The sequence below is a fragment of the Salvelinus sp. IW2-2015 genome, linkage group LG10 (assembly GCF_002910315.2).
Source record: "Salvelinus sp. IW2-2015 linkage group LG10, ASM291031v2, whole genome shotgun sequence".
Classification (NCBI taxonomy): domain Eukaryota; kingdom Metazoa; phylum Chordata; class Actinopteri; order Salmoniformes; family Salmonidae; genus Salvelinus; species Salvelinus sp. IW2-2015.
Genome location: NC_036850.1, coordinates 8,165,780 through 8,192,805, shown reverse-complemented (window position 1 = coordinate 8,192,805; position 27,026 = coordinate 8,165,780). Strand labels below are relative to the sequence as shown.

Here is a 27,026-nt window from a genome sequence, read left to right as displayed (position 1 = left end):
GCTCTGTACATTTAACTGTGCAGTGTGTGTGGCAGGATGTGGATGGTTCAGGTGTCACTCGGTGTTCTTGCACCGTTGCGACTGTAATTGACCTCCTTTATTTGCTCTAGTCCTGCCAGTTATCACCCAGTAACACCGGTTTATATCATCAACTATAGATCAACCTCTAGGGAAGAACAGATGCCCTTTGCTCTTACTAAATTTATTAACGTCATCAATAATTTTTATAAAAAGCATTTATTCAAAGTTTTTCTCCTTTTAGATAGAACACATAATAAAGCAACAGTACAATGTTCATGAAAATAAGAGGTGTGATGCTTGTAACATACGATGTTGAAAATACTGATATCTGCATGTGTACTAAAATAAGAACATTTTTTACAAGATAGGGTACCATAAATTCGTACATAGAAATTAGGCATGATCACTACCGACAGAACAGGATTGCTAGTTTCTCTCAACGAGGGAAAAAACATACGCCAAAAAATCAAATAAAATGAAGAGAACAAAAAAAATCATAGTAAATCAAATACATCAATAAAAAAAAATGGAATTTACAAGAACAATAGGCGCAAAGGTTTGATGCCTCAGAGAGACAATTGCACATTTCTACTGTACCTACGTTATATGGACTTCAGCTTTGCTTTAGGATATACTTTCAAGTTTGCCAAAAAATGCCCGTGATCAAGAAATTCCATACTTAAGGCATTTTTGACTCCACAGGTCTTTCCTTGTGAGTTGAAAATTCTTTGAAATTTGGCTTGAAAGGGATTTTTTCTCTGGATTTGAAGAAAAACAACACTGGCTCTGGTTTTGTTGATCGAATCTTCCCCAGAAGAGGGAAGGTGCTTCTACAGGAGCGACCGTCTCAGTTTGCCTGTTACTGTTTTCTCATAGGTTTCATTTGATATAAGGCAACAATTTTCTCTTCTCGCCTTTGTTAGCCTCATTCACAGTATCAATCAATTGACATGTCTCTCTGTGACCCACAAGTTCCAACCCCAAACCGTAGTAACCTACAAAATGACTAAAAAAGTGAAATATACCAAGTTTATTTGATGCTTCACACAACAACATTTAACCAGTCTTCATTTTTCATACATACCAGTACATCCCACAGAGGTGATTGTTTTTGTTAGTTTTCAGTTTTATCATTCTTTCTCTCTCGCTCTTGTCTCCACCTCCTCAATACCATCGTGTCCTTCCTTACAAACATCCCCAACAGGTATCTAGTATACTGCAAGTATACTTTTACACGTACAAATAACAAAGTTTACTATAATAAATTGCTTGTGGTATACTTATAGTAAAAACTTCAGACAACCACACAAAGTCAGTGGAGGGTTGGAGAAGAGGCGCAAGGAGCATGGTCGGGGAAGTACAGTGAACGTTAAGAGTTGTCATCGTCGGAGTCTTGGTGCCGTTAAAGGTCGGCCAGCTTCTTGAAGCGCGCGGCCCAGCTTTGGAGGTAGTCGTAGTCTAGGTCTGAATCTGTGGTCACCGACTCCAGGGAGCTGAGGATCCAGCGATGGAACCCCGGCCCTCGTAGCCATAGATCTGGATGGAGTCATAGGGAGGGGCCGTAGGGTCGCTGTCCGCGTCGTTAATGGCGGGTCTTGATAAAATCATGCCACTCGCACCACTGTTGGCCACGGCGCCCGCCAGGCCTCATCGGGTACTGAACTCAGGCTTGATGTCCTCAGGGTAGGAACCGTTGGCACCGTCAGGGTCTGTAGATGTAGCAATGTCGAAGCCTCTGTGTCTCCTCTCCACCGCCTTCATCATCATAGTGATGATGTTCTCACGATGTCTTCCTCCTCGAAGACGATGAGTGTGGCTCCTTCTCGACGACGCAGGTGCCACAAACAGCACCACGATCGCTGCCATGAGAAACATTATCAAATCAGCCAATCATGCAGAACCTCTAGCCTCTTACAGCTCTTTTAAATACCCTTTAGCATATTCAAATTCCCTAATTAGCCACGCTTTTGACAGATGTTGTGGAAAAAAATCACAGCTGCACATAATTTGGATTAGAAGTGCAAAATATATACAGTATGTTGAATTACAGGTGGTATGAATCTGTCAACATTGTTTAAACAGTGTTAATTGCAAGTTAAATAATCAAATTGAGCCTGTGTACATAATCAAAACGCACACATTTAATTTACTCTGTCAAGCATCTGCCCATAAATACTTAAAACTATTTCTAAAACATTAAGGATAGCACCACTCAAGATGGTATAAAAAATTCAAATATGAGTTAAATATTAGATCAACAACAGATTGAATGCAAGTTGATGTTTCTTTAGTGCTGATCTCACCCAGAGAGAATGACGATACAGGCAAGGATGGCGATGAGAGCTTCCGGTGCTGAGGCCTGCAGGCAGGATGTTAAGGCTCCACATTGCAGACAGGATGGTGTCCTTACTTTCACAGCTGCACCACTCGGATGGTCAGCGTGTTGGTGCTGCTCATGGGAGGGATGCCGGTTGTCGTTGATCTCAATGGGAAGGAAGTAGACATCCTGGGTCATCCGGCTGAAGCCCCTCCGGGTCACATATATGCTGGCTGTGCTGTCTGTGGTGAACAAGAGGAGAGCAGAAGTAGAATAAGTACAGAGAAAAGAGGGTCCTTTAAAATGTCTCCTCTTGGGGGGGATACAGTGGCTTGCGAAATTATTCTCCCCCCTTGGCATTTTTCCTATTTCGTTGCCTTACAACCTGGAATTAAAATGTATATTTTGGCGGGGTTTGTATCACTTGATTTACACAACATGTCTACCACTTTGAAGATGCAAAATATGTTTTATTGTGAAACAAACAAGAAATAGGAAAACTTGAGCGTGCATAATTATTCACCCCCTCAAAGTTAACACTTTGTAGAGCCACCTTTTGTAGCAATTACAGCTGCAAGTCTCTTGGGGTATGTCTCTATAAGCTTGGCACATCTAGCCATTGCGATTTTTTTCCCATTCTTCAAGGCAAAACTGCTTCAGCTCCTTCAAGTTGGATGGGTTACACTGGTGTACAGGAATCTTTAAGTCATACCACAGATTCTCAATTGGATTGAGGTCTGGGCTTTGACTAGGCCATTCCAAGACATTTAAATCTTTCCCCTTAAATCACTCTTGTGTTGCTTTGGCAGTATGCTTAGGGTCATTGTCCTGCTGGAAGGTGAACCTCCATCCCAGTCTCAAATCTCTGGAAGACTGAAACAGGTTCCCTCATAAATTTCCCTGTATTTAGCATCATCCATCATTCCTTCAATTCTGACCAGTTCCCCAGTCCCTGCTGATGAAAAACATCCTTACAGCATGATGCTGCCACCACCATGCTTCACTGTGGGGATGGTATTCTCGGGGTGTTGAGAGGTATTGGGTTTGTGCCAGACATAGTGTTTCCTTGATGTCCAAAATGCTACAATTTTGTCTCATCTGACCAGAGTACCTTCTTCCATATGTTTGGGGAGTCTCCCACATGCCTTTTGGTGAACACCAAACGTATTTGCTTATTTTTTTCTTTAAGCAATGGCTTTTTTATGTCCACTCTTCCGTAAAGCCCAGCTCTGTGGAGTGTATGGCTTAAAGTGGTCCTATGGACAGATACTCCAATCTCCGCTGTGGAGCTTTGCAGTTCCTTCAGGGTTATCTTTGGTCTCTTTGTTGCCTCTCTGATTAATGCCCTCCTTTGCCTGGTCCGTGAGTTTTGGTGGGTGGCCCTCTCTTGGCAGGTTTGTTGTGGTGCCATATTCTTTCAATGTGGATTTAATTAATCATTCATGGATTTAATGGTGCTCTATGGGATGTTCAAAGTTTCAGATATTTTTTTTATAACCGAACCCTGATCTGTACTTCTCCAAAACGTTGTCCCTGACCTGTTTGGAGAGCTCATTGGTCTTCATGATGCTGCTTGGTGGTGCCCCTTGTTTAGTTGTGTTGCAGACCCTGGCACCTTTCAGAACAGTTGTATATATACAGAGATTATGTGACAGATCATGTGACACTTAGATTGCACACAGGTGGACTTTATTTAACTAATTATGTGACTTCTGAAGGTAATTGGTTGCACCAGATCTTATTTAGGGGATCATAGCAAAGGGGGTGAATACATATGCACGCACTACTTTTCTTTTTTAGAATTTTTTGAAACAAGATATTTTTTAAATTTCACTTCACCAATTTGGACTACTTTGTCTGTCTGTTACATGAAATTCAAATAAAAATCTATTTAAATTACAGGTTGTAATGCAACAAAATAGGAAAAACACCAAAGGGGATGAATACTTTTGCAAAGCACTGTATTCCAGGTACAGACCGTACAGACCGTACAAACTGCCTAACACGATCACAGTTATAACCGAAGAGTTTTACTTAGCCAACGAGTTCATAAGGCAGACGTATAGCCGCGGGGAGGAAAAGCAATGAGCTGTGAATTTCCAGATATTACATTATTGTAATATTGTGAACATTTATTAGCTTTTGGAAGTGCAATCAAAGCTCTATTGGTTTTACTTGGGGCTGGGTGAGGGTGGAAGGATGCCAAGTGCACTCTCCTGACTCAGTGCAAGGACGCTCTCAGAACAGAGATGGAGTGAGTTCATTTAGGTGCTTGTGGCTTAGTCATTTTCCCTCCCTCTCTCACAGCGGTGTCCTCAACCCACTACAGCTTTTTCAGAAAAGGTTTCTCATGACAGAAACTATTGTGCATACAGAATGGAAGGGTGAATGGGCTCTATGAATCCCGCGCTATTCATTATAGGTCTACATCATACTAAGAAAGGTTATCATTGCCTTGGTAGAGTGTCTCTTAAGGGTTGAAGTAGAACACAGTCTAAAGAGCCATGAGCCATGAGAACTTAAATATCCTATATGAACAAGGTAATATGGCTGAACGAAGCGCGTCATAAGAAGCCGCTTTCTAGGAACATTTTCCATATAAAAGTATACTTATTAAGTGTTCTTACATCTGCAGTTATGAGAGTGCAAGAAAAAACTAAATAAATAGCCCCTGCTGTCTCAGACAGACACCGCAAACTCTGAAAATCCAGAGGAAATACATTGATAAACGTAGATTGGAAAGCTGTCCATTTGAAAGGAGGCTTTGGCTCCAGATAAACCCAACAAATCAGAGCGGCTGTAATCTTTTCTGCTCACATTGTGGGCTTTTTGAAAACACTGTTGAAAAGCACTAATTTTGACTCTCCCCCGGATTTTGTGTTAAATGCGCTACAACAAAGCTTTCTTAGTGTCCAACAAGCTTTCTCTACCCTTAACCTTGTTCTGRACACCTCCAAAACAAAGGTAATCTGGTTTGGTAAGAAGAATGCCCYTCTTCCCACAGGTGTTATTACTACCTCTGAGGGTTTAGAGCTTGAGGTAGTCAYCTCATACAAGTACATGGGAGTATGGCAAGACGGTACACTGTCCTTCTCTCAGCACATATCAAAGCTCTAGGCTAAAGTAAAATCTAGACTTAGTTTCCTCTATCGTAATCGCTCCTCTTTCACCCCAGATGCCAAACTAACCCTGATTCAGATGACCATCCTACCCATGCTAGATTACGGAGACATAATTTATAGATCGGCAGGTAAGGGTGCTCTCGAGCGGCTAGATGTTCTTTACCATTCGGCCATCAGATTTGCCACCAATGCTCCTTATAGGACACATCACTGCACTCTATACTCCTTTGTAAACTGGTAATCTCTGTATACYTGTCGCAAGACCCACTGGTTGATGCTTATTTATAAAACCTTCTTAGGCCTCACTCCTCCCTATCTGAGATATCTACTGCACCCCTCATCCTCCACATACAACACCTTTTCTGCCAGTCACATTCTGTTAAAGGTCCCCAAAGCACACACATCCCTGGGTCGCTCCTCTTTCAGTTTGCTGCAGCTAGCGACTGGAACGAGCTGCAACAAACACTCAAACTGGACAGTTTTATCTCAATCTCTTCATTCAAAGACACTCTTACAGACAGTTGTGGCGGCTTTGTGTGATGTATTGTTGTCTCTACCTTCTTGCCCTTTGCGCCGTTGTCTGTGCCCAATAATGTTTGTACCGTGTTTTGTGCTGCTACCATGTTGTGTTGCTACGATGTTGTTGTCATGTTGTTCTGCTACCCTGCTGTGTTGTCATGTGTTGCTGCCTTGCTATGTCTTAGGTCTCTCTTTATGTAGTGTTCTGATGTGTGTTTTGTCCTATATTTATATAGTATTTATTCTTAGTCCCAGGCCCCCATCCCCTCAGGAGGCCTTTTGGTAGACGGTCATTGTAAATAAGAATTTGTTCTTAACTGACTTGCCTAGTTAAATAAAGGTAAAAAAATATTTGTAAAAATGAAGCAGATCAAACGGGTAGAGAGCCAGCCCTCGCCATGCTGGCTGCTCTATAGTCACTGCAGCACTGCTTGACTCTGATATGACTTTATCTGAGGATTAAAAAAAAAATCCCATTAAACTGCAATTAACACATTCATTCCCCCTCATTCATTCTCCTCCATCACAGAAGCAGATATGCTTGGAAGTGGCTTGTGGTCACGGCGCGGTCGGGAAGAGTATTAAAGCAATGGCTGGCGATGAAAAAAGAGCTTCAGTTTACAGAAGAAAATATTGATGGATGCATGTCATTAAGAGAAGTGTCATGTAATTGCTTGTTCAAAGATGGCATTGCTGACTGAACTACTCGCAGCAGCTGGTGAACGTCTCCATCGTAGTCATTACAATAGCGTTGTCACATGGTCCTGAGCAATCTCTATGGATATAAGCAAGTCTAATCAAGCATTTTTATGGAGTCAACACTCTGTGATTAACTTTTGCTTCTCATTATCTTTAATCCGAGAGTTTATCAACAAGGTTGATGAATGCTATTCCCATGATGAGTAATTCTCCTCTGATGAGAGATGGCATCCTCTGGGGATAAATACCACTGTGCCTCATCTGTTGAAATGGAATGTAACATGTACTCTTTCTGACCAGCTCGCCTAACCAGCCGCTCCATAACTGTGACTGGCAGACTGGAAGGGGCTTTGAGCTTAAGGACAGCTGGGATGAGTCACCAGCCAGGCAGGCCCCCAAACATGGCAGGCAGAAGGAAAGGTGCTCTCTCTCTCTCGCTCTCTCTCACTTCTCCACCCCTGGCTGATCAGACAGAGTGTGATGTAGGGATAACTAATGCAATCACAAGCTCTGCAAACTGATSCAACAGGCTCAGTCTCCTACATGCAGCAGTTCACTGATGTAGAGGCTAGGACGCCAGAGAGACACCAGTAGGTGATTAATAAAGGAGGAGCTCTATGGGATCTAGCTTCAAATCAAACTTCAGTCGACAAAGATCTGCTGAATCACTTCCGATGCATACACAGTGCAAAGGCCATCTGGATGTAGAAAAACCTGATTTGATATAAAGAAGGAAAAATACCCAGTGGTGTTCTATCTCACTGACTGGAGTACTGGAGTGCCGACTAGCCACTATAAAGACAGTAAATGTGTCCAAACAGAAGTCGCTCTTCTCATTGATGGAAATAGAATGTTTGAGCCCACCCACCTCTGTTGTCTTTCAGGGAGAAGTTGTGGTTGTTGACAGCCTCTGGGGCGATGCTGAAGTGGAAGTACTGTCGGTGGGCCATCTCATCCTTGTCCACCGCACTGACTGTCTCTATGAGCTGAGTTGAACAACACACACAGGAGTTAGTACAGACCGAGTTCACCAAAACGCTGAACATATTCAACATATTCACTATAATATAAAATATATTCTTGCACATGGTGGTTACTAGTATGCATAAAGATCTGTCTTTTCTAAATGTGACTTGGGAAAAAGTACAATATACATTGTGAATGATTAGACTTACTTTGCCAGGGGAGGCATTTTCACACACGAGGATTTCGTTCTGTGTGGCAAACTCAGGGGCGTTGTCATTCACGTCTTTGACTTTGATGTTGACACGTACTTTTGTATCTTGGTGATGTCCCCCTGTGCAGAATGACAAAAATGAATAACAAACACGTTAGTGATTCAGTGCGCATGCATGGGATTTGCCTGTCTAGAAAAACAAAACCAGCTCCCACTGCAAACACAATGAGAAGACAGCGCAGTATGACCCTATTTATTGTATGTGAAATTATGTAGGTTGTTGAATGCTTGGAAATGATGCTGTCAGACGAGTGTTGTGCATAATACAACAGAACTGCTTGATCTCTAAAGTTCCAGGCACATTTTTGATGCATCAAATTATCCCTGATAGGAGAGATGGAAATATTTGAGACAGATATACTTCAAAACCAGACATAATCATCTGGAGTAGAATCACACAGACAGAGAACAGCAACTTAAAGATGTTTATTTCTGATTTGTGGGGGGGTGGATGTTTTGCAGTAGTCTCTAGCTACTCATTTCAGATTTTGAAAGGCACTTTGTGGTAATCTTCTCTTAAAAACATCTTGAGGGGTGGCGACTCTAGGACCACATGCGAGCCGGGTGGGAACACAACAGTTCCTGGATTGGGAGGCATGACGTCTCTGGTATTTCCAGCTACTCTCTAATTTGAAACCCGAGGTGGATAGTGGAGGGTGGCGTACCAATCTCAGTGGCGCTGACAGAGATGTTGTGCCAGGGTAGTGTCTCCCGGTCCAGCGGTCTGGTGGTCTTGATGATGCCATCCTCCGGGCCGACACTGAAGAACTGCTCCACGTCCGTGTAGCGTGGAATCATGTACCTGCAGTGAACAGTAATGATAAGTAAACACGTATTCAATTAGGGCCTGGTTCCTTAGATAAATCAAAAGCCTAATTCTTCTTGTGCTGTAAGAATGCATGTTTGCATTATTTGGATGTATGTATTCAATGGAACAATGTTTATAGTTACAACAAAGAAACGGCATGTTCATTTAAATATTTGCTCCCGCAGAGCAGGAAATAATATAGGCTATTTATTTTGTTTACTGATTGAGTAGGGCCCTGCAATATTTTATGTTGAGATGAGGCCTTTGAAACTGAAATCATCTACGTATCAACATAAAATTGGCAATTTAAAACAGAAAGGATGCATTATAACACTATGGGACTGGGTGGGGTTGACAGCGGCGCTAAAAACAAACACAAATGAGTAACCGAGAGAGTGACAGAGAGTGTTCCAAGTAGCCTACCTGACAGGGTTGTTAGCCACGTCTGTATCTTTAGCGTGTACACGGCCCACCACGGTCCCATCAGGGGCATTCTCCTCCACCTCGAAGCTGTAGCTAGTTGCCATGAAAGCAGGTGGCTCGTCTGCGTCCTCCACCATAACCTTAACCGTGGCTGTGTCTTTGTATGGTCCCCAGGCGATGAAGCGGGGGTCCACGTGTGTATTGGATGCCTCTACTCTCAGGGTGTATGCCCTCTTAGTCTCAAAGTCCACAGGCTGGAAAGAGGGAGCAGAGTGGATTTAGCAATAACACATTCAAACTATATCATCATTAATATCTTGGGACAAAAATTAGAAGGTTGTCAATGTAATTCTTTCTATAATACAATTACTGCATCATAAAAATGATTTACTGTAGCTGTACACTGCTATCTAGAACCTTAGAGGGTTCTTCGGTTGTCCCCATAGGAGAACCCTTCAAAGAACCCTTTTTGGTTGCAGGTAGAACCATTTTGGTTACAGGTAGAACCCTTTTAGGTTCTATGTAGAACCCTTTCTTCTGCAAAAGGGTTCTGCCTGGAACCAAAAAGGGTTCTCCTACCGGGACAGCTGAAGAACCTATTTGGATGCCTTTTTTCTAAGAGGGTCAAATCAAATGTCAGTATGGAGTTGAGATGCTAACTAGAGGGTGCTGTTGTAAAATAAGACAGTGGTTGTGGTCAACGTCAGCATGAGACAACACCAAGACATTCTTTGCTCAGTCCTTGTACCTAAAATGACCCTTGTTTCAGTTTAATGGCGTATCTAAGTCATAGCCTCAAATCACCACCAGTTCATTTAATTGCAAGAAAATGGAAAGACACTGCCAAATCAATTATGCTCAAATATAGTTAATGGCCATTTAGTGTGAACAACCCTTATCCCTCCACACCCTGCCTCACACATCTGCCTGTTTTCTTATTACCCTGTCTCACATCACTCGCACAAATTACCAAGTGAGACTTTAAAGTACCGACCGGAGTTGAGGGGGCGCCATACCAGGATGCACACACACACAAACAAACACACACTTTATCTATCTCTCTGCCTGTGTGGTGATTGATGTGAAGTTGTTTTCCTATCTTAGTTTTTTTGTTCATCCTTCAGTATTTTTTGCATGTCTTTAATGAAGCTGTCAGTGGCAGGAACAGCCATGACCCAGTTCTTTCCTTTAACAGGTCGGTGAATGTTCCTCACTGACGTTGTCTCCTGAAGCAGTGGTCTTCTCTGTCTCACTCTTTTCCTCCCCCTCTATCTCTCTCTGTCTCCCTCTCTCTCTTTCTCCCTCCTCTCTCATTTTCTTTCAGTCTCCCTTCCTCCGTCCTCTCAATCTCTCCCCCTCTATCTCTTTCTCTCTCTCTTGGTTCTTTTATTTTGGCACTTAATAATTTGCTGGCTGAAACTAATCAGCGGTAGATAATATTCACAATAATGCCAGGCTTCCTCTTAGCATTCAGCCTGCGCCTGGTAGCCCGCAGTTGAAACAGAATACTTGATTAAAACTCTGGCAATTCCGTCAGTAATTTCAACTTTAATTTTCAACATGCTTTGAAGAGCAAAAGGTGATGATTTCCCAAGAGGTCTATTGTGGAGGCATTATGTTATTGAGAAGAGCAGGGCTGCATCAAACTGATTGTTGTCGGCACGCTGTATTGTCCCCCCCTCCCCCACCTCCACACACACCACACCCAGCCTAATCAGCAGACAGAATGGTCTCGTTTGGGGACCTGGGTCCTGGAATTTCAGGTAGCCAAACACTGTTAAGAATTACAACCCCCACCACCACCACCACCACCCTCTCTACTCAGCGTCAAATCATTATTTCCCCTGATTCAATTCTTCCACTTTCCCCAGCTACAATTTCTATTATCCGGCGTTCATAAGACTCCTTATTGTTGCACCTCTCTGTTATGGAAATGAGGGGGATATGCACTGAGCAGCGAAGTCTGATCCCACTTGGGTTCATGCGACCATAGAGGAAGTTGTTTGCATGCCCGTTTCCCACATTTCAATAGCCGCTGTCGTGGCTTACCTGGTATAATCCTCAGCCATGATTAATAGAACAGTGCCATTTTTCAGCACGTAGACGACACACTGGTACTCACACGCCACAGAACTGACAAAATTACCCAGCTTGCGCAAACCCTTGAGAATGCAAAGGCCTTCCTCTCTGAGTTGTGTTATTTTTGGAGAGGAGTAGAGAGGAGTGTGAGTGAGATTGCTGCTGATCTGAGTGTGAGGGAGCTTGTGCTGTGAAAGACAGTTGAGGGATTTTAAATAATAAAGCACCACCAGGTGGCAATGTTCCGTCTAGGCTGCTGCTCCTGCTGCGTAGGGACTAGGGAGGGAAGCAGCGCCTCTCTCTCTCCCYTCTGGAGGCCCGGCTAAGCCTAACCATGGCAGGCAGGCAGCTCCAGGCGCAGTGGTGCCAGTGAGAACCTAGAGGCAGCCCAGGCACGGTGCAGTGCAGTGCAAGGCTGACCTCCCCAGGTTGGTAAATGTCGGCATAATCCCAGCCCTAGAGCACAGCAGAGCTGCAGCTCCACGCTAGCAGCCGACCCACAGTCAGACTGCCTAGATGAGATTCCTCTCCCAGAGAACCAACCATGAAAGTCAATGCTCGTAATAAGAAACTGAAGCGGTGTCATTGCAATCACAGAGTGGAACGGTGAAAAATCACTCTCTCTCTCTCTCTCGCCACTGCTCAGTGTGTGCTTCAGTCTCACACTCTCWTTCTCCCTCTCGTTCTCTCTCTACCACACATAAATTGCATATAGCCAGGTTTACACATTCAAACACGCACAGACACACACAGGTGTGTCAAGTAATGTCAAGTATTGAGGCTAGCATTTTAGTCCTCAGAATGTTAGTCAAAGGGCAGTAGCAAAAAAGGCGATTCAATGCAGACGACCCTATACACTGTCTCACACATTCCCTTCATTCCTCCACAATGTTTGTGGAATAGTATATCGCCTTCACTCCCTTCTCACCTTTCTCAGTTTGATAACACCCTCACGAGTGTCAGTGTCGGTGGTAATCTCAAACACAGTCATCCCATCGCCCTCGATGAAACGATATGACACAAGTCCATTCTCGCCCAGATCTGGATCTTTAGCCTTCAGACGGCCCACCTCCTCACCCGAAACCTTGTCCTCTGAAACTGACATGGAGTATACACCTGTGGGGAGAAACAATAGAGACTGTTACAACTAAGGAAATATCATTCACACTTGTAGTCGATGCCTGATGCCTGGTTTGACTTACTCCGAGGTACAGAATAGCATTCACTAAACTTTTCACTACATTCATGTCATCTCGTTTTAAATAAGCCCCTGCCTGTCCGTGTCACTGTGGGAGCAGCTGTATATACAGTTGAAGTCGGAAGTTTACATACACCTTAGCCAAATGCATTTAAACTCAGTTCCCGACATTTATTCCTAGTAAAAATTCCCTGTCTTAGGTCAGTTAGGATCACCACTTTATTTTAAGAATGGGAAATGTCAGAGTAATAGTAGAGAGAATGATCCCGTCGGTCCCGTGTGGCTCAGTTGGTAGAGCATGGCGCTTGCAACGCCAGGGTTGTGGGTTCATTCCCCACGGGGGGACCAGGATGAATATGTATGCACTTTCCAATTTGTAAGTCGCTCTGGATAAGAGCGTCTGCTAAATGACTTAAATGTAAATGTTGTGTATGTCTTTCCTTATCAAATGTAAGACTAAATGCCATTTGTAATGCATTTTGGTGCATATACAGTGAGCTCCAAAAGTATTGAGACAGGGAAAATGTTTTGTTCAAAACACTTGTTATGACTGACATTTGTTTGGTATAAGCCTTTTCTTTTAAGAGCTTTGTCACAGTGGACCAGTCAAAATACAAAGTGCTGGAGTACAGAGTCAAAATAACAAAAACATTTTCACTGTGCCAATACTTTTGGAGCTCACTGTATGTGTTTAAAATACTATCCAGATAAGAAAGTGTATGGTCATGGAACATTCCATAGAATTCTTGAAAAATACCTTTGTTCACTTTTCTTGACTGATTGCCAGTTGATTGATGTGGTGCTATCACATGTCATATCAGTTGAAAGGGCTGTTTCTCAGCTTTCAAAATGTGTATCATGTTTTCATATATGGTTTGACACCAGCAAAGTATGCTCATTAATGTACGGTGAGGTCTTGGTCTCAGTAAATTCACAAATTCCTAAACTCTCCTACCGATGACGCAACAATACCAATATGGCGATTTACAGTTAGCTGGTGTTCTAAAGCCTAGTGTTTCCATTCGCTTTTAATGCTGTAAAACACATTTATGGTATTTTACTGTTCATTCTACAGCGTTTTACTATTGAAATTAATTAATGGCGTGGTCCATCTTTGAAAKACATTGTATCTTTACCTGTTCCGCATTTACACATAATTAAAGGGACAGAGAGAGAGTGAGAGAGAGAGATAYAAATGGAACACAAGAGATACCTGTGGAGATTCAGCTGGCCAGCACCTGAGGGCCACAGCCCATGAGCAGACAGTGTTGTGTGTTTGTATTTGCATGTGTGTGAGTGTGTGAGTCAACATGGGTGCATACACCTGCCCATGGCCGAGGCAGAGCAGTAGGGCCATATGCCCTCTCCGCCCTGTCTGCTCCACCTATTGAAGTGTTCAGAGCCAAACGCTTCAGCTGCATTTAAAAATAACTCTGACATGGGAAGGAGCCTTTTAAAGAAGGCCTAATCATATAAAGGGCTGCTACTTCAATCAGACTACATAAACAAACATGGGATCTTTTCATGAGAAAGTTACTGAATCCACCCAGTTTAAAACTGGCTCTGACCATGAGAGCTGGAAATAAATGTTAACATAATATCAGAGGCTGAAAAATGTGACAATACTGATGTGTATGTCATCTCAAAAAGTATGTCATTACTTATTGAACAATGTTCCAGTTTTCATCATCTGGGAAAGAGTTGACATTATTGCACGTGGTTGAGTCAGCCCACTGACTCAGTTTTAGAAGTTTCTCACCCCACCCAGGACTAGTTTACCCCAAATATATAGCTAATTTTCCATCCAAGAGCCACTGTTAGCAGGGATACATCCGAGCCTCAGTGCTGATAGTAGGGGAAAGATTGGGAGCTCTCTGGGGCAAATCTTCAGGCTCTGCTCTCAAGAAGTAGGGGGAAATTGATGTGGACCATTTCTACTATATGAGATGTAAATCTGTGTTTAGCTCGCGGTTTAGAGCTACAAGAATTCCCCTCCATTCCCCCTCTCTGTCGAACAGAAATACTGACATTAACGCTGTTAATATTTCACAACTCTTTATCGCGCTTAAGATACTTGCTGTCATCACAGCTCCATGAGCGCAATGAAACTGTTTAATAATTAAGTTGTAATATTCCCCCTTTAACATCTATACCCTGTACAAACTGCGTGTTGCATGGCCTCTGGGGCCATCAGCCATCCATATTTTGAAGTGTTGAGGCTTGAGGAGCTCGGAGAGCGCTAGACCGGCTCAAAGCAGACCTGTCCCCTGTGGATGATGCTGCTCTTACCTCAGCCGAGAGGGACAGTGACGACGGGAAGAAAGACCATCTCAGGGTCTAAGTTAGCTTTAGAGAACAGAAAATGTAAAAAAAAAAATTTAAACATAGAGAAAGTGAGACAGGACTCTTCACTTACTCTGAGGGAATTTCGGTGGGTTGTCGTTGACGTCCGTCAAGGTGATTTTAACTTCTGTTGTCCCTGACAATCCCCCCATGTGTCCCCCCATGTCCTTGGCTTGGATGACAACGTCATATTCCTGCCGCGCTTCCCTGTCCATGCTGGGCAGAGCAGTCCGGATTATCCCTGGGGACAGGAGAGGAGGAAAATGGCTTTAATTCAAGAGGGACCTACCTGCCTGTGACCTTTCAGCAGCCTACTACTATGCAAGGCCTACTGGGAGGAGCAGGGCATGATGGGTCATCACTGACACGTGAGATCACATTGTGACAAGTGCCATCGCCATCTCATTCATCAGGCTCCTTTTCTAATATTGGGGTAATTAGTGTGATATGTAAAAGGGAAAAATAAGTGGCTTATTTCAATAGAAACTGCAGAACACTGCTCAGAACAGCAGTGAGGAACTGTTTTTTTAAGCCAGTTGTTTATTTCATAATTTTTCTGTGAGGAAACTGGCACTTCTCACATCACAGGAGACTATGATGGGGATGGTTGTTCTCTGGTGATATTTAGATGAGCCTGTGCATGAAATGCAGATAAGCCAAAAACAAATTATAAATGTGAGCATTGGACAGGATCCAGTGAAATATCCAGCTTTGGTTTATTAGCAGGATTTTCTCTCTCCGATCTCTCTCTCGCTCTGAGATCTCCCTGTTTGGCTGGGGGTACTTTGGCTCCCAGGATGCTTAGAGTTCAACCAGGATATTGCTTGCCTAATCTGGCCGTGAGTTAATTCTGTTTGGCAAAGGACAGGTACACTCAGATTTTGCCTTGGAGGAATCCCAAAGTACGACAGGACTAATCCTCAACGCTCCCTACTTGGCACGGATTCAAAATGTGAGAATTGACAGATTATCATAAGATACATTTAAATACATAACAGTTTTGATATAAGACATAATATATACATATATAGTGCCTTCAAAAGTATTCATCCCCCTGGCGTTTTTCCTATTTTGTTGCATTACAACCTGTCATTTAAATTGATTTTTATTTGGATTTCATGTAATGGACATACACTGCCTCCAACCCCCTTCGATGTGTAGAACGGATGTGGGTGGGGCCAGGTCTACATAAGGTTGCAAATTTCAAAAAATCACAAAAGCTCTGATGAAGGCCGTGAGGCCGATACGCAAGCTTATTAAATATCGGTGATACTATCAAGAGCAGTGTGCGGTTTCCTTTTTCCTCCATCTTGTTCAATTGTTGCCATGCACCAGCAAATAAGATTTCTCAGATGTGCGAGTGCCTTTTGAATTATGTAATGGACATACACAAAATAGTCCAAATTGGTGAAGTGAAAAAAAAATATTTTAAAAAACCCAGAAAGGTGGTGAGTGCATATGTATTCACCCCCTTTGCTATGAAGCCCCTAAATTGTATTTATTTAAACTTTTATTTCACCTTTATTTAACCAGGTAGGCTAGTTTAGAACAAGTTCTCATTTACAACTGCGACCTGGCCAAGATGAAGCAAAGCAGTTCGACACATACAACAACACAGAGTTACACATGGAGTAAACTAACAATAATAGAGTAGAAAAAGACTATATGCAGTATGTGCAATATACTGTATTTTTTGTTCGGTAAAGTTCATATTTATATCCAAAAATCTGAGTTTAGGCAAGACGCTACTGTATCACTTGGCAAAAATCCTGAGAAAATGCAGAGCGCCAAATTAAAATTATTTACTATGAAAATTACTATAAAATCAAACTTTCATTAAATCACACATGAAAGATACCAAATTAAAGCTACACTGGTTGTGAATCCAGCCAACATGTCAGAATTCAAATAGGCTTTTCAGCGAAAGCATACGATGTTATTATCTGAGCATAGCACTTATAGTAAACAAAAGAGAGAAAACATTTCAACCCAGCAGGCGCGACACAAAACGCGGAAATAAACATATAATTCATGCCTTACCTTTGACGAGCTTCTGTTGTTGCCACTCCAATATGTCCCATAAACATCACAAATGGTCCTTTTGTTCAATTAATTCCGTCGATATATATCCAAAATGTCAATTTATTTGGCGCGTTTGATCCAGAAAAACACTGGTTCCAACTTGCTCAAACGTGACGACAAAATACCTCAAAGTGTCACGATCGTCGTAACGTTGAAGAGAGGAGGACCAAGGCAYAGCGTGAAATGAATACATTCTTCAATATTTAATGAAGACGAAAATGAAGAACACTTGACAAACTATACAAAACAATAAACGACGAACGTGAAGCTAATGAAAACTAGTGCTGACACAAACACTACACATAGACAATAACCCACAACCCACAATACAAAACAGGCTACCTAACTATGGTTCCCAATCAGAGACAACGCAAAACACCTGTCTCTGATTGAGAACCATATCAGGCCAAACACAGAAATAGACAAACCAGACAAACAACATAGAATGCCCACACAGATCACACCCTGACCAACCAAAACATAAAACATACAAAGCAAACTCTGGTCAGGGCGTGACAGTACCCCTCCCCCCAAGGTGCTCACTCCGGCCGCAAAACCTGAACCTATAGGGGAGGGTCTAGGTGGGCATCTATCCGCGGTGGCGGCTCTGGCGCTGGACGTGGCCCCCACTCCACCATAGTCAATCCCCGCTTCCGTGGCCTCCTAGGAACGGCGACCCTCCTAAATGACCCCACTCCACTGAGGGGCGCCTCCGGACTGAGGGGCGCCTCCGGACTGAGGGGCAGCTCCGGACTGAGGGGCAGCTCATGACTGAGGGGCAGCTCATGACTGAAGGGCAGCTCATGACTGAAGGGCAGCTCATGACTGAGGGGTAGCTCATGGATGGGGGCAGCTCAATGACTTGAAGGCAGCTCATGACTGAAGGGCAGCTATGATGAGGGGTAGCTCATGACTGAGGGTAGCCTCATGACTGAAGGGCGGCTCTGGCGGTTCCTGACTGGCGGGCGCTCTGGCGGCTCCTGACTGGCGGGCGGCTTTGGCGGCTTCCTGACTGGCGGGCGGCTCTGGCGGCTCCTGACTGGCGGGGGCTCTGGCGGCTCCTGACTGGCGGGCGCTCGACTGCGGCTCCTGACTGGCGGGCGGCTCTGGCGGCTCCTGACTGGCGGGCGGCTCTGGCGGCTCGTGGCGAGCGGCTCTGGCGGCTCCTGACTGGCGAGCGCTCTGGCGGCTCCTGACTGGCGGGCGGCTCTGGCGGCTCTGACTGGCGGCGGTCTGACGGCTTCAGGACAGACAGGCGGCTCAGGCGGCGCTGGACGACGGTCGGCTCTGACGGCTCAGGACGGGCGGCTTGACTCAGGAAGACGGGCGGCTCAGGCGGCCGCTGGACAGACGGGCGGCTAAGGGCGGCGGCTGGACAGACGGGCAGGTCAGGCGGCGCTGGACAGACGGGCAGCTCAGGCGGCGCTGGGACAGGAGCGGGAAGCTCAGGCGGCGTGGACAGACGGGCAGCTCAGGCGGGCTGGACAGACGCGCAGGGCTCAGGCGTAGCGCTGGACAGACGGGAGTAGGCGGCGTTTAGCAGCGGGCAGCTCAGACGGCGCTGGGCAGACGGGCAGCTCAGGCTTGCCGAGGCGCACTGTAGGCCTGGTGCGTGGTGCCGGAAACTGGTGGTACGGACTGGGGACACGCACCTCAGCTAGTGGGGGGAGAGGAACAGGATGTACTGGGCTGTGGAGGGCACTGTAAGCCTGGTGCGTGGTGCCGGAACTTGGTGGTACCGGGTGGGGACACGCACCTCCGGCGAGTGCGGGGAGGAGAATAGGGCGTACAGGGCCTTCTGGAGACGCACAGGCGCCTGGTGCGTGGTTGTTGGCACTGTTGGTACTGGGGCTGATGAACGCCCTCAAGCGGAGTGCGGGGTGCTATGATCTGGAGGCCTGGTAGCTGGCGCCGGGCACCAGAGAGCTGGTGCGTGGGCTGCCAGGAGCTGGTGCGCTGAGCTGGCATCAGGACGTGCAGGGCTAGGGAGGCGCACAGGAGCCTGGTGCGTGGGGCTGGCACAGTCTTCACCAGACGGCTAGGAGCCCACCTCAGGACGAGTATGGAGAGCTGACTCAGGTGACATCAAGTCCCCGACACGCTCCGTCGGGCGGATGTCGTGCCTCATGCACAAACCAGCAAATCCTAATTTCTCTCTCTCCAATATTTCCCATTAATCCTTCACCGTCTCTGCTTCACTCACCCTGCTCACTCAACCTTCCACCCCGATGGCTCAGAGTTCCATCCTCGGCTCCTCCGGTAAGCCACGGGAGCTGCTCAGTCTCCTACTTGACCCAGCTACACTCCCCGTATGCCGACCCCCAATACATTTTTGGGGCTGCCTTCGGGCTTCCAGCCGGCTTTCGTGCAGCTCTTCATACGGCCCGCCTCTCGGCTTTCGCTGCCTCCAGCTCTGCCTTGGGGCGGCAATATTCACGCGGCTGTCCCGGTCCCTTTCGCGTTAATATCTCCTCCCAAGTCCATTGTTCACAAGAGCGCTGTTCCTCTCTTTCACGCTGTTGGTCTTTGATGGTGGGTTATTCTGTCACGATCGTCGTAACGTGAGGAGAGGAGGACAAGGCGCAGAATGAATGAATACATTCTTCAATATTTAATGAAGACGAAAATGAAGAACACTTGACAAACTATACAAAACAATAAACGACGAACGTGAAGCTAATGAAAACTAGTGCTGACACAAACACTACACATAGACAATAACCCACAACCCACAATACAAAACAGGCTACCTAAATATGGTTCCCAATCAGAGACAACGCAGAACACCTGTCTCTGATTGAGAACCATATCAGGCCAAACACAGAAATAGACAAACCAGGCAAACAACATAGAATGCCCACACAGATCACACCCTGACCAACCAAAACATAAAACATACAAAGCAAACTCTGGTCAGGGCGTGACACAAAGGTTACCTGTAAACTTAGCCAAAAAATGTCAAACTACTTTTGTAATACAACCTTAGGTATTTTTTAACGTTAATAATCGATAAGATTGAAGACGGGATGATATGTGTTCAATACACATATCATCATTTTTTGCCTTGAAAAAGGGGCAAAAATCCCAGTGGCTAGATGTGCCAAGCTTATAGAGACATACCCCAAGAGACATGCAGCTGTAATTGGTGCAAAAGGTGTCTCTACAAAGTATTAACTTTGGGGGGGTGAATAGCTATGCACGCTCAAGTTTTCTGTTTCTTGTCTTATTTCTTGTTTGTTTCACAATAAAAAATATTTGGCATCTTCAAAGTGGTAGACATGTTGTGTAAATCAAATGATACAAATCCCCCCCAAAATCTATTTTAATTCCAGGTTGTAAGGCAACAAAATAGGAAAAATGCCAAGGGGGGTGAATACATTCGCAAGCCACTTATATATATATATACTGTATATAAAATGTTATGCTATCTGGATGAATATGAAACAAGGTGGGACAGAGAGGTTGGGTACCTGTTTGTGGTTCCACTGAGAAGTAGGGCTGGCCCTGGAGAATGCTGTACACYAGTCTGGCACTATTCCCGTAGGTGGGATCATCAGCATCTGTAGCTGTTACCTGCATCACTGAGGTACCTGGACGACAAAAGAACAGCAGATGTTATTATTTTCAACACCATTTACCCAACATAATAGTAGACCGGCAATAAGAAAATCATTATGGCATTTAGCTTGAGCCAATACTATGTTTCTAACATGAAATTCCTGCTATATACCTGATGCTGGAAGTGTTTGCCATTCTAGAAATTGCTTATTCTTAACCGAAAATGTGGTGCAGTCAGCATCCCTCCCATGGTTATAATGCCCTTAAGTGCTCATGCTTTTGGGATTCACACAAAGCCTAGCTGTTTCACCAGTATTTGAAATTAATTTGCCATCACAGTGGTTTCTGAACATATTTGAAGCTGGGCTGGTTTAGACTGCAGATTCTGATCCCCAGAAGCACCATTTGGGTTGTCAGCTGGTGGAATCGCAGGGAAATAGATTGTTACTCTGTGACAGGCCAGCATTAAGGATGTTGTATTACATGGTGTGACCCCCCCAAACACACACACACTCACACAAAAACATTCACAAGGAAGAGGGAAATTGCAAAGCCGCAACAACAACAGCAACGCTTCCAACTTTGCCTCCCCCGGTCAGATTACAGTAATTTTGAATAATGCATGGGAAACAAGCTGTTCACTGGCAAACAGTCTGAGGAAGGGAGAATTAGACAGAGGGTAGAGAATCCTTCACGGTCCATTCCCCAGCCAAACTCACCGACGTTGGACATTTCAGGCACCCTGGCATAGTATGGCCCATGTAGGAACTCAGGTGGGTTGTCATTGATGTCCTGGACCTTGACTATGAACTCAGACGGAGGCTCCAGAGGCTTGTTGGTGGCCCTGTCCACAGCCTGGGCTGTGAGGGTGTACTGGGCCTGCTCTTCCCTGTCCAGGGTCTTGGTGGCATGGATGTTGCCTGTCTTGTCATCAATGACAAAAATGGTGCCTGCACCCTCCCCTGAGAGAATGTACTTGCAATTGCCATCTCCAGCGTCAACGTCTGAGTGGAGCTGGAAACAAATGGAAAGAAAAAGGTCAGCAAAATTACTTCGGAAAAACATGTTAAAAACCATTTCAAAAATACTACGTTCCAACATGTAGTGTGATCACTAGGAGGAACATGGATAATGAGAAGCACATTCAGCCCAGGCAATCATGTAAATGTGATTACATTTAAATGCATAGCTTAGAGAAAACTGCCTTGAAACCAATATGTTTCAACATAGAGAATCAATCTATATTTACTCTGATGATAAACATTAGGTCCAACACAACAACATTACAATTAGTGGTCTGTCACATTATCAGATAGTTAGTCACTTAGTTGATTGGTTAATTTCTGCAATTCAAAACACGCATAACTATATTCCCACAAACGCATATATGAATTGTATTATAATATATTTTGCAATATCTACCAACTTTTCATTATATTCCATGAACTATTCTTCATAGAAGCCTGTTCTGCATGCATGTTGTTTTTGTTGTTGATTGATATCCCATTCCAATAATAACAAGGTACCATCTCTGTCACTGCCGGAATTAGATGCAAATTTAGGTCCCCATTTGTAATCGTCATTTCTGTGGACCCCTAAAATCACCTGTTTCCCAGATGTCAATGTCTTTGGGGGATGCTTTGATATTAAAAAGGAAATCTAATTTATAATCTTTAATCAAGTGGGCCACTGATTGCTTTGTGTAACAAATTGAGGATATTGCAAGGTCTCCACTGGTAATGAAAACCCCCTGTGACTTTAATTCAGCGATCAACAGATAGAGAGGGGGAAAGAATGGGAGAGAAAAGAGAGGAGAGGTAGGAAGGTGATGATGAAGAATTTAAAACGGTGACCTCACCCTGCCCACTAACACTGGGTCTGGCCCTGTGTACTCCTCAATGACAAAGAACTGGTTCCAGACCCAGCCTCTCTTGGAACGGTGTAGGACCTGTCCCTCTTTGCCCGTCCTCTCCCGGTGCCTGTGTAGGGAGAGGCGGCGGCGGTGGCTGTGCTCCAGGGGTGCCGAGGCGGCCACAGCRCTGCACAGCACGGCGCCCAGGCACATCAGGAACACCTGCAGTCCCAGTCCCTCCCACATCCTGCTGCCTGCTGCCTGCCGACCAGTGCTACTCCGCCTTCCTTTGGGCCTTGCTGCACGTGTGCCTGTGTCCCCTGAGAGGCACAATCCAGAGATAATCCTGGGCAAACCTTCCTCTGAGGTCCTTCCTGGATGGTGGCTTCACTCTACTCGCCCGCTAGCCTGGGGACTTGGACCCTAAACCTCACCGGATCCTTTGGTTTTGCTTTATGCAGTTACTCATCACAACCCCCTTCTTCTCTCTCTTCCTCCTTCTTCTCCTCCCAACGTAGGCCCTGAAATGAAACAAAAATACACAGAGTCAGTCACAGGGGACCAAACAGTTCTGTACAAGAGTAGTTATCGTCAGCCCACACTCCAACCAAAGTTTTAATTGACTCCTCTCTAAATCTCGACATATTAATTCATTTTGTGCCTCTGTATCTTGCTCTAATTAAGTGACAGAGGTTGTAAACTCATTTGCTCTTATTTAATTAGACATCAAGCCACTGGTGTTCTCTGATTGAAGTGTTGCCTATGTCTTGTCCCTTGTAGTATTACATTAGGTGAGTAGAGCCAAAGTGAAATAGTCTCCTTCAAAATTCTAATTTGGTACAAAATGCATCACTTATTTTCATTCACTGACCATGCACTGATGGTCAACACAGCGACAACGGAGCTAAAAACAGAATAGTCTAACAGTCGATTTGCACAGTCATAACTGCAAACAAAGCAGGCTTCATCACATGCCAATAGGTTATGTTACACATCTGACAATTAACCAGATGCTGTGTTGTTGTCAGTCCCATGATTGGCTTTCATCACTTCCTGCTTGGCTGCTCATGGATGGACAGGGGAACAAATGGACCTGCGGGAGATTTTCCTATCCACTGAGCCACGAAGAACCTTCAACTTCAGCAACGATGCTAGCTGGGAGCCCAACCACAACAATAATGCTTAAACACACTGCTTAAAGCTGCCTCTCACTGGAACCGGTTAAACACACGGTCCAGCAGGGRAGAGAGAGAGGTAGAGAAGAGAAGAAATAGAACAAATCTCCAGCTTGTGTGACAGAGCTCATAAATAAAGTCCAAATAAAGCGCATCCACCAGTGATGTAGGGAAATGGGCACCCTAACTCAGTTGGACCTCTCCACTGTCAGTCCTCATAATGAACGCCTGATAACGCTTCATGCTTTCCAGTGTCTCGGTTGTAAATTGGCAGCTACTCCGGGAAAAAGAAGACATTTTATGCTTTTTTTCGTTATTGACTGGCCACCAAAATGTCAGCCAACTGTGTGTGTAGGAGTGGTTTTACTGCCTCCGATACCCCATCATCTCGAGGGAAGTGTTTCCCATTTAAATGMCTCGGGAATCACAGGCATTCATCCGTCTTGGCTAAGACGGATGTGCTGAATAAGTAGTCTGGTCCAAAGTCAGTCATTGATGGCAAGTGATTCAACTGCGATGCAAAATGTCTCATCTGTTACTGTAATACAGTGATTGTGAGTCATGTATTAAGTATTCCAGTGGATGGCTAGACAGCTAAATGTTTCAATGCAGCACTACTGTGGAATGGTGTGAGAGAAATCGGAATCATTTGTGAATATGGAAAAATACACTGAATATACCAAACATCAGAAACACCTTCCTAATATTGAGTTGCACCCCCCTCCATCCCCATCCCTCTTTTGCCCTCAGAACAGCCTCAATTCATCGGGACATGGACTCTACAAGGTGTCAAAAGCATTTCACAGAGATGCTGGCCATGCTGACTTCAATGCTTCCCACAGTTGTGTCAAGTTGGCTGGATGTCCTTTTGGTGGTGGACCATTCTTGATACACATGGGAAACAGTTGAGCATGAAAAACCCAGCAGCGTTCCAGTTCTTGACACAAACAGGGCGCCTGGCACCTACCTTTTGTTTTGCCCATTCACCCTCTGAATATTATACATACACAATCCATGTCTCAGTTGTCTCAAGGCTTACAAATACTTCTTTAACCTGTCTCCTCCCCTCCATCTACACTGATTGAAGTGGATTTAAGAAGTGACATYAATAAGGGATCACAGCTTTCACCTGGTCAGTCTATGTCATGGAAAGAGCAGGCGTTCTTAATGTTTGTATACTCAGTGTATATCAACACTCTATAGCACCTTGTAAATATTGTAAAGGGGCGGATAGGCCATAGCTGCAGACACTAATATATGCAGGTTTACTGTTATGGGTCTAGCCCTAGAGGCAGAACTGAGCGATTGCCGCAAGATGGACAAGCTGCTAAGTGAAAATTGGCTATATTGTAAACATTTATGAAAACAAAAAATGTGCTATTTGGTCTTAATTTAAGGTTAGGGTTAGCAGTGTGGTTAAGGTTAGGGTTAAGTGTAACGAATGTGCTGAGAGTTGGGAAGCAAGTACAGGGAGTGTTTTAATAAATAAACACGAAACACAAACAACGCACCGACATGAAAACAGAGTCAATAACACCTGAGGAAAGAACCAAGGGGAGTGACAGATATAGTGAAGATAATCAAGGAGGTGATGGAGTCCAGGTGAGTGTCATGAGGCGCAGGTGCGCTTGACAATAGTGACTGGTGTGTGGGATAATCAGCAGCCTGATGACCTAGAGGCCGGAGAGGGAGTATACGTGACAGTAACCCCTCCGTACCTCCTCTCCGATGCGTGGCTCTAGCCGCAGGATGCCGACAAAAGTGACGAACCAGGGGATTAGGAGCGGACCGGTCACCCCTGCTGAAGCGCGTGAACCTGTCATGCTGGCTGAGGCGCGGGAACCTCTCGAGCAGGCTGGGGCACGGGAATCTGACAGACTGGCTGAGGCATGAGAGCCTGTAGCGGCTCCCGGACCTGACGTCATTTACACTGACACAAAAAAAAACACTCCCTGATGCTTTCCTTATGTGAGGTGTTATTCTGTAACGAGTGCGCTGAGAGTCGAGAATCAAGTACAGGGAGTGTTTTAATAAATAAACACGAAACACAAACAACGCACCGACATGAAACCGAGTCAATAACACCTGAGGAAAGAACCCAGGTGAGAGTCCAGGTGAGTGTCATGAGGCAAAGGTGCGCTTGACGATAGTGACAGGTGCGTGGGATAATCAGCAGCTTGATGACCTAGAGGCCGGAGAGGGAGTATACGTGACATTAAGGTTAGGTTTATCAGATGTTATGACTTTGTGGCTGTGCCAGCTAGTGACCATTCTGCAGAGCTGCCTCCAGAACAAGTTACATGAGGAAAAACACTAATCTGCGCAATATAAGTGGAAGTGTATCATGTTCCTCTTGAATAAATAAATAATGGTTACATTTCATGTTACTAAATGAGGGGTAAGATAATGCCACAGCTGCTTGTAAGTGCAAAATTATTACTGAGACTTTGAGAACATAATTATCGGAAAAGGGAAAAAAATAGCTTGTGCTTCAGAAGAAACGAAATTGCCAGCTACAAATATCCTTGGCCTTAATTGTAGTGTGTGACTCCGGCTCTATTTCTACTGTTCAAGCCCAGCCATGGACAGTGGTGGAGAGGGGATGTCTGAGGAGAAATGGAGTGACCTGACAGTGAGGGACAATTAAAACAATCCCTCTAGTCTTTCTCCAAGTCTCCGCTATTCTAAAAGCAGCCAGTAAATTCACACTATCACAGCCATGAAAAGAGAAGATCAGGAGAGAGGCACTGGGCAGATAAATCCTCCCTCTCTTTCAGTGCAGTCTTTTTAACACCAAGCAAGTGTCTTCAATATCTCATTGTGGTGCTGTAACAGCACATGTGTTACTACTCTGCCAATATAACTATTTTAAATGGAACACAGGGTCAAAGTTGAAGTATTGAGTTAGTTCCATGCTGATGTTTAATATTGAGTACCAACACATCAATAGACTCTAAAAGGCATACGATCCCACACCATTTGATTGAGGGGAACCCCAAAAAGCACTTATCAGCTCAGTGGGGCACTTACATAATTGAACTCTAACCAGTAAGCATAGTCCTCAAAGGAAATATCAGACAGAGTATGGAACTGTGCTCAAATCTGACCCTCCCCGTGCAGAGGGGTTCAGCTTACCTACCATTAACATTGTACAATTTGGCAACTATAGGGGGTGCTGTTCCGCATTAGCATATTTGTGTCTCCAAATTAAACTGCCTCGTGCTAAATTCTTGATCGTACAATATGCATATTATTGTTATTATTGGATAGAAAACACTTTCTAGTTTTTATAGAGTTTGGAATTTTGTCTCTGAGTGGTACAGAACAATTTCTACAGCACTTTTCATGACAGGGTTCAGATTTCAGAAATTTTTACCTCTGATTGGGGTCTGTTTATAAGGCCACAGTGAATGCTATGAAGGAACCGACACTGCTACGTCTTCCTCTGGGTGTCTGTACGTCTTCACGTTTTCAATGAAGCGATGGGACGTTCACAGCATTATAATGACAAAAATGTACAGAGACCCCTCTTCTCAACGTGCGCCTCAAGCGTGAAGGCCATCGGACCTGCCTCGTTCCAAATCGTTTTCTCA

At 44.7% G+C, this 27,026-nt stretch overlaps 1 pseudogene; it reads right to left on the bottom strand.

Annotated features, from left to right (window-relative positions):
- Nucleotides 1-1,390: 1,390 nt before the first annotated feature.
- Nucleotides 1,391-27,026, bottom strand: part of LOC111969245 (cadherin-11-like) — an 88,896-nt pseudogene continuing 63,260 nt past the window's right edge.